The following is an 11,727-nucleotide window of genomic DNA, read 5'->3' as shown; positions in this document are numbered from 1 at the left end:
GGTAGTAGAGTGTCTAGGGCTCCATCACAGCACAACAGCACAGTGGGGGCCAAAGGTTGGCGAGCAGAGAGCTGCTGGGATCCGTTCAGTGGCAAGGCAGGCTACGCACCTGTCGTGGCTGTCTGTATGGAGCTGGGCAGCGAAGGTAATCCCCATATTTACCTCTGGAATAAATTGTCGCCTTGAGAAAGGCTAATTGCAGAAGTAGCCTATTTCTTTGGGTTTCGACCAAGAAGGGAAAGCTGGTGAAACTCGGGCAGTGGACTTGTGAGTCGGGCGTGCTGGTGAGCATTGACTTGCTAGTGGGTTGAAAGCTTCGTCTTAAAGCGTGGTTTAAGGTCTTTGCGATCGCTGAAGAATGCCAAGACAAGTAGATTCTCACGATACAGCCTTTTACAGGAATGCACATTTCCAACAATATAAAAATGTACAATAATCAGGATATTTTAAGTTTGAATGAAATGGACAAATAATGAACACATTTTTAGAGGCTTTGTCATTAGAGAAATGTTTGGAACTTTGGATTTCTTGATCGTTTTTATTTGTTAGGCCTAACTTCTTGGCCAGCAGATGTCGTGGTAGAGTGGTGCATCAAACTGCTGAAGTTTTGTGTAGGCTATGCTCCTCCTTGAATTGATCCACAATCATAGTACGTCATCAACTGTGTCCTCGCTACTTGCCTATGGCATACGGTTGAGTTTCCTTTGTAGCCTAACAAGTTAGTGTAAAGTTTTATGTGAATACATTTAAGCCCGCAACGTCTTCAGTGATTTAACTGCGACGACACTACGTGGTAAGTTTCTGAAGTTTAAAACTAAGCTATGCAGGAGGCTGCCCATATTGTGATGAATTCTGGCATCCATTTAGGTTGATTGTGCACTTGTATCAGCTATTAACGTTGGTATCGGTTTTTACTCAAGTTTAATAATTGAACTTGAGCGTTAGGCTTTGCTGAAGCTTTTGTAACTGGACATGTCTTTCCCATACAGTTTACAGCAGCAAGTCGTCTTCGAACGATATTTAAATTTCAGTCGATGTCAATAAACTTTCGGCCTTTGTTTCGTTCTTGTAGCCTACGTTTACATCTAGTTCCCTTTAAAACCAGAATATAGCGTTATTTGTAGGGTATGCACGAAGAGCTTATTTGACCCTTATTTTATCCCTCGAACTACAGTTGTTATAAAAGATCTAGCATGTCATTAGCCTACTTGACGATTACTTTGGTTATTGGCAAATCGCGGCCTGTTCACGATGTTGTTCCCAGACATATTCTAAACATGCTCCCATGCAACACCACAAATAAGTAATGGCTAGCCTATAATGTTGGTTGTGATTGCCTGTGGATAACCCGTCCACAGTTGTGAGAACATTGAACTGCTCACTCTTAATCAAAATGTCACCCTATTATTACAAAGACATAAGCTAGTGCTGGAAAAAAGTCGTTTTAAAACATCCATATTTCATAATTTCCTTGAAACCGCTCACCACTTCTTGCGCTTAAAACCAAGAAACGCTTAAGCTCAAAACGCCAGACTTTGAAAACTCATAACTTCCCATTTTTATTCTTAATTTTAGGCTACGTCTAGCCTATAGGCTTTCAATTAGCCTATCTTTGCAGAACTCTAGCCTACCTTGCATTTCCCAAGGCAACTGTTTTTGTCACTTTGTTTACAGAATATAGGCCTATGCTAATGCCAAACTCATTGACCCTATATGCCCAGCTGGTAGCTAGCCTAAAACAGGTTCTCAAACTTTTTGGGGCTAAGGCACAACCAAGGTCTAAACCAGAATGCCCAGGCACACGAATTATGGTTACTGATACATTATGTACACACTTTATCTAAAACGGGAATGTTTATGCCCATATTTTTCTATACAGTGTTCATGAGCTGAGACCACAGCATAGGCTACATGGTGTTAACTGAGCTTTTTAATTAAGAAGCGGTCATTGATGCGTGCAAAAATAGCCCTTGCCAATTTCATGAGCCTGTATGAAAACGTAGGCTACTGGGTTCCTCGAATTCCATGGCACACCTCACTTTGCGTCACTCACGGCACACCAGTGGCTGGTTGAGAAGTACTGGTTTGAAACAAGAAGTCAGCTCTGATGGGGTCTCAGTTTTCTTCCTGTTCACTGTTCACTATACCTTCTCTAGGGGTCCCAGACCTTATTAGGCTACTTTGGATTATAGGCTACATGTATGTAGTTGCTCTGGGTTAGTTATGTATTTTCATAATCATTCATTATCAGGTTGAAATAATTATATATATATATATATATATATATATATATATATATATATATATATATATATATATATATATATATATATATATATATATATAAGTATATATACTCTTTTGATCCGTGTGGGAAATTTGGTCTCTGCATTTATCCCAATCCGTGAATTAGTGAAAGACACTCAGCACACAGTGAACACACAGTGAGATGAAGCACACACTAATCCCGGCGTAGTGAGCTGCCTGCAACAACAGCGGCGCTCGGGGAGCAGTGAGGGGTTAGGTGCCTGGTGGTGGTTTGTTTCATATATATTTTTCTAAAATTATAAAATATTTTCAGAATTATTTCTGATCTGAAGTTGATCTGATTTGAAGTGATTTCTACATTTTCAGTGACAATGGATGAAAATATATTCAATAGCCTAACATTACACACTTGTTTGGCTGTAGCCTACAGTATATGATACAAATGTCTGTATAATGTTTTGTTATAGGCCTAATGGTAATAGTTTTTATAATAAACTACATGCCTTCTCTTTTGGCAATGGCAAGTCAAAGAGGATGCAATAGGCTACAATGCAAAAAGTAAAAGTGAACCCAGGGCGCTTTGTGTTCACAATGCAAAGATTAGGCGAACCGCACCGCGGAGTTCAAATCGAACCATGCAGAGACTCCGAGTTGGACTCCTGTTCACACTGTACCTTCTCCGGGCGTCTCAGACCTTAGGCTACTGCTTTGGATTATGGGCTATCTAGTTGCTCATTTCCATCATTCATTATCAGGTTGAAATAATTATCATAACCCATAATTGGTATGATGATTTAATTTCATAAATATTTTTTTTTCTGAAATATATAGTATGTATTAAATTCTGATTTGAAGTTATTGCAAATATCCTCTCGAACTGTCAGTCAACGCGCCAGCCCATCACACTGTTTAACCCCTACCTGGTTACTGTTGCTATGTCCAACTTTAGCTCACGTCCAAAAGGACAAGTGAACAGCAGCCTGTTAATTGACCGTTCGCAAAAGCCACGCCCCCCTAGTTATTGTTACTATGCCCGTCAAACTCAGAAAGGAGTTGTCTAGAAATTCAATGGTACAGTATACTGTAGCTGTTAAGACTCAAACTCTGCAAAAGTTACAGCACAAGAGGCTCTTTTAGAGAGCCACGGACCTAAATTCATTAACAATCATTTACAATCCGTTGAAAAACTGCAGTATGACATGGAGACACATGTATAAAAACTCATATCTAGCTTTGTTGGGTGACAAACTTAAACGGGAGGCGAGTGCGATTCACTGATATTAATATTAGCTGTGCTAGATAGACTTGCATGCATGTTACAAGGACACTGGGCCATGTCATGTAAGGAACATGGTGCTGCCAAAAAACAGAAACATAGCCTACATTGCAGAGCCACTTCAACTTCATTATTATATGGTGAATAAATGTTACACTACTGTGCACAGCCCACGGATCTATAAAGATCAGTGGCACCATAGACATATAGATCAGTGGCACCATAGACATAATATACATAGACGCCGCATCGACCGCTACTCCTTACTAGCGCTGACGAGATTTGGAGCCGCCATCTTGGACCGGTCATCCACTCCACTCAGTGTAATCTGTTTGGCCGGTGAGATGAGCTGTCAGCGCACTTAATTAATCATATCTCACTGAATACCGAACAGATTCTCACACGTTTTTTTTTGCTGCAAAGGTCATACATGTAGCTATGATATAGCGTATTTTAATATTCATAGTGGGTTTAACAGTAATAGAATATTCTGATATATGATATAAAGTGACCTGACGTCCGATATCAAAACTGGGAACATAATCCATGTTTGACAGCATAGACAAAACTAGTTTGATACAAGTTTAATGAGTTAAATATAGTTCACAGTTGACAGAAAAGTTCCATCAACAGCATTATTCACAGTCCACAGAAAGGTTCCATAAACATTTAAGTGAGATCAGTGCCATTCAGGCATCTGAGGGGTATTCCAAGTAGGCCTATGTGGTTTAGTGACAAACTTGGGTAAATTGACTCAGAATAAGTTGTAAACCTCCCAGTAGAAAAGCTGTATGATACAGGAAACATGGTTGTGTGTATTTTAATATTCATAGTGGGCTTAACAGTAATAGAATATTCTGATATAGGCCTATGATGTATTATAAAGTGATGACATCCAATATAAAAACTGGGAACATAACTAATCCACGTTTGACAGCATAGACAAAAACTGGTTTGATACAAGTTTTAATGAATTAAATTTACAGAAAAAAATCCATTAACATTTTCAGTTCAGTGCCATCAAAAATAAAGTGCACACAAATATCTTGTTGGATTTAATTAAAAATGTTTTGTCAAGTGGTTCCACGAAACTGTATAAAATAACTCTAAAGATACTATATTCTTTACAATTGACTCAAATAAATAACATTAACTGAACAAGAGTGAATAAAGTAGATGGTAAGTAATTGAATTCCTTTATTTTTATTTAATATTCTTACATTGAACCAACTTAATATGGCTGTGTTCAACCAACTTAATGCTGTTATGTTCAATTAATTCAGCATTCTTACATTGACTCAACTTAATACTGTCCTGTTCAATCAAAGTCACATTGTTATGTTCAATTAATTTAAGTTAAAAAGATATCTAGCACACATCCACATTAAGTTACGTTTAAGTGATACAGTTACGTGGAACCCCCCCCCCCCCCCCCCCCCAAGTCGAGTTTTTCCTGGTCGAGTTTGCACTGTCAGTCTATGTATCAGCCCAATGGCTTGCCAAAACCAATCCCACTGTTTCGTTATGGTTTCCTAAGGAGTAACTCTTTGCTTTAAAATAGTGGAGATCTGGGACGAGAGAATTTAATCTAATTTAACATAATTACAGTAAACGTAATCAAGATTGAAAGGCATTTTTCTGTGTATCGGTGTTGTGTTAATCCCACATATGTCCTTTTCAACTCACTCAACATCACTCTAAAATCCCATAAAACCGGACAAATATCAAGGCTCCCAATACATTTCTATGGAGCCGTAAGGTGAAGTTGGCGACCGATCCCAAGCCCCGCCCCTTTTTACTATGTCACAATGAGGACTTCGGAGGACCTCGGTCAATTTTGAATTTTCTAATGTCCATTCTGTATGACAATACGCCGGTTATGCGAATGCTATAATGCTTCTTTTGCAAGTAGACTAAGTAACTAAATAACTAAAGAGCTCAAAAAGGTTCAAATATATGCCTGGGGTACTTGTAGAAGTGACATCCGATATCCTGACCTTGTGAAACGCTACCACACACAGGCCTAAGTTTGCATAACTTTGGATAGGCTGCTACTTTTCAGTAAAGAAATCTGAGTGTGTACGAAAATGTTCCCTTTATTTGTGTTCAAAACTACACACAAAAACATAACTAAACCTGGTTTCCACTGTTAAAACGACAATATAAGCCTACGCAAAAAATTATACCTACCTTGCAGGAACTGAACTCGCACACTCATACTCATACTCAATCACGTATCGCCTAGTGATGTTACCTGTGAACCCCCTGCTTCGAAGCGTGTATCAAAGACATGAACCAATTTGGAGTGGAGCTTTGTATCGGAGCTTGATTCGTTTTGTGATAATCACGTGATCAGTGACGTCCGAAGCTTCGTTTCCCACACACCCACGTGACTGCTTCGAAATTTAATTCAAAGCATTAAAGTTGCACGACACGGGGCGCGCCGTTGTGGGTTGTTGAAAAAGGAGAGCCAACAGAGTCAATAGTGCTGCTGACACGAAAGCTTATAGCGTGGGCTTTTAGCTCCATTGTTAGCACGCTCGACTCCCGTTCTAAGGTGCGTCTGTTTCGCGGGTTCGAGTCCAGGCGTGTGCAGTACTGAATCGCAGTTTTAACACAACCCAGATTACAATTGGTCTAGGCTACGTACTCAATATAATCACAGAAATGTATGTGCATGCCCATTCTTTATTCATCTTCCTCCTAAATTGATGTATTGGTTTACAAATACAAGAAATGTTCACAGCCAAAATACTATCTTTATTGTTTTTGTAGAGAAGGCAATTACATTTGTATTTATACAGGGTACAAAATAGGCCTAGTTAGGCCTATTTATGACATTATTTATTTCCATTAATTCATGCTCAACATTTATTCATCTTCGACTCAGACATTCATGGCTAATGTCTGAAACACTTCGTGACACAATGCTATCCTTAACTTTCACCAGCAGAGGTCCTCATAGAGTTCTGAAGCTTCGAGTACTGAACCTTTTTTCGATACAATTGGATTAAAAGCTTCACTGGTTCAGAAAGCTTCAGTTCGCCATCACTAGTATCGCCTTACACACAACAAGAATACTTTCAGCTTTTAGGCACAGGCTACCTTGCCATGTTTAACTTGGGATAGAAGACTGTTCAAAGAAATAAGCTAACGATCATTTTTCAACAAACGCAATATTCTACTGCGATGCATTATTGATGGATGAACGAGAGATAGCCAATGTCTTCTAAAGATCAAATCATGTGCCGATTCAAAACTATGCTTTGCTGTATAGGCTATGCAGTCTCGAAATCGCCAAAGGCCTACTACATTGCCCACATTTAGCCTAAGCGGGCACTGATGAAGTCTTATGCAAGACAAATCACGTCTGCAATTACTCTTGATGGCGTCTGCCTGCCATGCAGATATGTCGTGTGTGGTAGGTTTAATCTCAAATAGATCTAGTGGTTTCTTTTCAATACACTTGTATCATGTTTATTTGAACTCTTCCTTCTAAAGCAGCCATTCAAAATAATAAGTAGGCTATCTCTCTACCTCCCCAACATGAGCTGCCTAGGCTAGCCACTCTCCCAAGTTGCGTGGGAACTTGGATCTGCAGCACTTGGTCCCGTCTTCAATTAATCCTCGAAATATGGTTAGATTTTGTTATGGCACGTCAACACCATATGTTTGCACAGACCTGTTTATTGAATCAGTCACATCTGCAGCAAATAAGGTAAACTACCTGCTTGTGATAACGTGCTAATTGTTTATCCCCAGTTAACATGCATATCCCATTAAGATCCGTAACACCGGATTGGTTTGTCCTCGATTTGTGGTGTTCCACCTTGTTGATAACAGCGGACATTGTGAATGTGTCCATCCGCATACTGAAGGCCTTTCTGGCCTCTGTTTTTTGAATATATCAATATTACTTGACGCCCAGAAATCCAGCATACACTGTTGCACTCGGCTAAATGGGGGTGCTGCGTCCCCATGTTGAACACGCGTTCTCGCACACTTTCCTGCAAACTTGTCCGACAGGGGGCGAGTGGGACTCACTGATATTAATAGCTAGCTGTGCTAGATAGACTTGCATGCATATTGCTAGGGCACCAGGTCATGTCATGTAAGGAACATGGTACTGCAAATAAAAGGAAACATAGTCACATTGCAGAGCGACTTCAACTTTATTAATTTTTGGTGAATAAATGTTACACTACTGTGCACAGCCCCATGCTTTTATGACGAGGCGATGCTAGCACGTTAGCAGCGGTTAGCTAACTATGCTAACCTTAGTTGTTTACGAGTCTCCTCTAAGTGACAATCATTTTATACATAATGCTGGCAGTGCTGAGAACAATAAACTATCTTCTTTATCTTACTTACATTGAGTTAACTGTTTGGCTTAATCCATAGAGTGGTGGAGCACTGTTTCATTGTGGTTTGCTAAGGAGTAAGTTTAACTCTGCTTAAAATAGGGGAGAGCTGGGAGGAGAATTTAATCTAATTTAACATAATAACAATAAAGCATAATCAAGATTGAAAGCCATTATTCTGTGTATCAGTGTTGCGTTAATCCCACACATGTCGTTTGGTCGTCCCTTTTCCATTTATATCACTATACAATCCCATAAAACCGGAAAAAAATCACGGCTTCCAATGCATTTCTATGGAGCCATAAGGTGTCTGTCGGACTTTATCTACATGTGCGGAGCTACTGGACTGCCATTGGCTCATCCACGTTCGATGGGCGGGGCTTGCGATAGGTCAATTGCGCTGCTCAGAATGTGGGCTCGTATGTTTTCTACATGCAAAAAGAGTTCAACAAAGCCTAGCAGATCATGAAAAATGGTGAGCAATGTAATACAAAGGTCACTAATTCTTCATTAGTTAGGCTTCCAATAGCTTGGATGAGAATATATTCAGCCGAACGTTAACATTAGGACACAAAATTTGTAGCCAAATTACAAATGTTTGCCCTTTGCTACGCACTCGTTTGGTGATAACGAGATTATCGTGCACTGTGGAGAGGACGGTGACTGTACCAGCATCACGAAAAGACGCAGTTAAAAGTGGGGGATCTGAAGGCCGCAGTTTCTAACCATGGAGTTGAGGGGGCATACCTTTCCTGTTCACACAAACAGTTCCACACGCGCCGGTGTTTTGCCGGTGGAGCTCTTGGAAAAGAGCGGGTGAGGTGTAGTAGCTGTCAGTATATAGAGTGTGTCCCTTCCCCAAAAGCTTGGCCTCCCTTAGCAAGCCAACAACTGAACTATGGCCAATACCCAGACAGCGATCGTAGTTGAAGGCCCCTCCAGTGTATACGTGCCACAGGTACGTGTAATTACTTGTCAAGTCTGACAGGACAAAATTCTTCAGACCAAACCGGTGTCTTTTTTATTTGGCATGTACTGACGAAAAAACACCCTTCCACGAAATGAAACCATGGATTCGTCAATGGAGAGGTGTTCGTGGGGGTAGTACTCGCTCTGAAAACTCTTCAGGACTAGATCCATGAGTGGGCGGATTTTAAAAAGTGGATCATAACCCGGCTGACCTCTCTCCAACCTCAGTGAGTTGTCATTGAAGTGGATGCAGGAGGACAAGAGCTGAAAGCGGTCATTACACGAGCGAAATTTGGTGTCAAGCCCAGTGAACTTTGGGTGCTCCAGTAATCAGAGATCCACACACAGCCAGTGAAGTCGCCGCCCTCGGTGAAGTCGCCGGCCGCTCCTCCTTCTTCATCTCCCTCCTCGTCCTCCCCTGGACCACACACTAGGGGTGAACGATTTTGGAAAAAAATCTAATTGCGATTTTTCTCACCAATATTGCGATTGTGATGCGATATGCGATTATTTTTAAGCTCTTTATCTTCTGTCTTATTCAACAAAGACAAGCAATATATTATTCTATAGTATGACCAACACAAAATTAGATAAGTTAAACATAAACTGTTCTTTCCTGGAGCCCAGGCCCATGTTATGATGACATTAGGTCATTGAATAAGATTGATGAATGAAATATTTTTTATTTAACTATTTTAATCACATTAGTAGACATATATTTGTTGAACTTCCAGCCTTGTAAACATTTAATGATTCTGATTCGTTTCTATTTCATGTAGATATGACCTTCTTTCGTTAGTTAACAAATAGGTCTACATGTAGTGGCACTGACACGGCTTCTCCTTGTCCTGTGCTCTACATACACGCGCGCGCGCGCGCACACACACACACAGACCCGCTCCTCTCCTCTGTAGGCTACTTGCACGTGAATCGGAACAAACTACTGTAGATTGTTGTAGCGCAAATAAATGCGGCCGAATGACCATCAACACCGAAGCGCAATACACATGCATGCAAATTAACTAGTTTGTTCATATCACAACAAAGTCAATCGCGGAGAGACAAAACTCTTTAAAAAGGCAAAGTTATCAGCAGTTAGCAGCATGTATGTAGCCTAGAGCCTTAGCTGGTAGGCTAATGTTAAAACAGCTGGGTTTTTGGTGGTTAGCTGTGTCAACTACTTGCGGATAACATTATGCATCAATTCATTACCTGTGAGATGAAATGTTTGTCTGTGACAAAATATTAGCTTTCAGTGTTGTATGATCTCTTAGTAAATTCCGTTTAATAAGAACGTGTTTTATCCGTTTTGACTCTCGGATCTTATCTCACTCAATGAACAACATCATCGGATGGATGGGAGACCTCCTTGGAAAACTAGGTTGCTGCTGGAAGTGCTGTTGGTGGGTGGTCAGTAGGTGGCGCTCTTCCCTCTGGCCAAAAAGATTGATCCCAATCCCCCAGTGCAGTGACGGGGACACTGTACTGTAGGAGATGCCGTCCTTCGGATAAGACGTTAAACCGAGGTCCTGACTCACTGTGGTCATTAAAGATCCCATGGCACTTATCGCAAAGAGTAGGGGATTCCCCGGTGTCCTGGCTAAATTTCCAACCTGGCTCATTCAATCTGGCCCCCTAATCATCCCCCACTGTAATTGACTCATTCACTCCCTCACTCTCTACCTCAAGCTGGTGTGTGGTGAGCGTTCTGGCGCATAATGGCTGCCGTGCATCACCCTGGTGGGTGCTACACATTGGTGGTGGTTAGTGAGGTCCCCCCTTCCATGTGAAACGCTTTGAGTGTTGAGAAAAGCGCTATATAAATGTAACGTGTTGTTGTTGTAGTCATATGGGTAGGCATTCTGTGTGTTTGAAATAATTAATTTGATAATACTTCCCATTTTATCAGAGTTAAAGTTTTGTGTGAAGGGAATTAAAGGCCTGTTTCATATAGACGCCTGTCTCAAATACTAGCCGGTGCAGTTTGGCTATTTGGGAAAATAAAAGCCCGGGCTATTTGAAGTTTTACGGTATGCAAAACTCACTTTTTCTGTGCTTTTGTACTTACATTTGGGTCTCTGAAGCTTCTACAAACACTCCAGGTGCGAAACAAAACCATGTGTTGAGTTTTTGTGGGTTAGTTGAGAGAGGTTGATGTCAATAACTGCGCTCCTGTGAGCTAGTCAGAAATCTCCCCTATTGAGACGTCACCATGGGGGAAATTTGAATATTACTACACCCAGAGCCATATAGGGCGCTGACTACCCACCTCCATCTGAAATTTCCCACCCACTAGGTTAGACGCTTCCTGTCGAAGGTCCTCCATTTTGGTCGTAGCCCATCGTTTCCAACCAGCACCATGCGAAAGAGTATCAACAGTATTTTGTGTATCCAAACGTCTTTTATGCACCTGATATCATCCATTTTTCAAGTATACAAATAGAAGTCCAGGACACGTCTCGTTCTTGTTGGCATATTTAAGCATTATGACAAGTGGGAGTGGGGTTGGTAAACGGTATCCCCGCGGGGCTGTAATTTGGCCGTAGGTACGAGGACGAAGGCCATATAACGTAGCCTAGCCTACGCTGGAAGCGACTCAGGCCACCTGGTAGTAGGCAGCCAATTTCACAAATGCTTTTTACACTCTACTGGGTCTATATACCGACCCAAATAAAGTTTTACGTAGTGCCATTTAACATTGTTAGGCCATGTTACATCATACATGCAGGTGTCTGAATTGATTCTGCTATGGTTATTGTATTTAGCAGACGTTTCGGCTAAACTCCAATAACTTGACTAGTCTACTTTACTACAGACATTAAAACAGACGTTTGACACACATTATTTATTATT

The 11,727-nt window shown here is 40.9% G+C and overlaps 1 protein-coding gene across 1 annotated transcript in view; it reads left to right on the top strand.

The window, feature by feature from the left end:
- The first annotated feature begins 650 nt into the window (after positions 1-650).
- Positions 651-11,727, top strand: part of ncalda (neurocalcin delta a) — a 31,301-nt gene continuing 20,224 nt past the window's right edge. Inside the window, exon 1 of the mRNA XM_042107537.1 lies at positions 651-793. The gene's annotated coding sequence lies outside the window, so the exon portion shown is untranslated. The remainder of the gene's footprint in view (positions 794-11,727) is intronic.

Source organism: Alosa sapidissima, chromosome 10, assembly GCF_018492685.1.
Source record: "Alosa sapidissima isolate fAloSap1 chromosome 10, fAloSap1.pri, whole genome shotgun sequence".
Taxonomy (NCBI): Eukaryota; Metazoa; Chordata; class Actinopteri; order Clupeiformes; family Clupeidae; genus Alosa; species Alosa sapidissima.
This window is presented reverse-complemented; position numbering and strand designations above follow the sequence as displayed.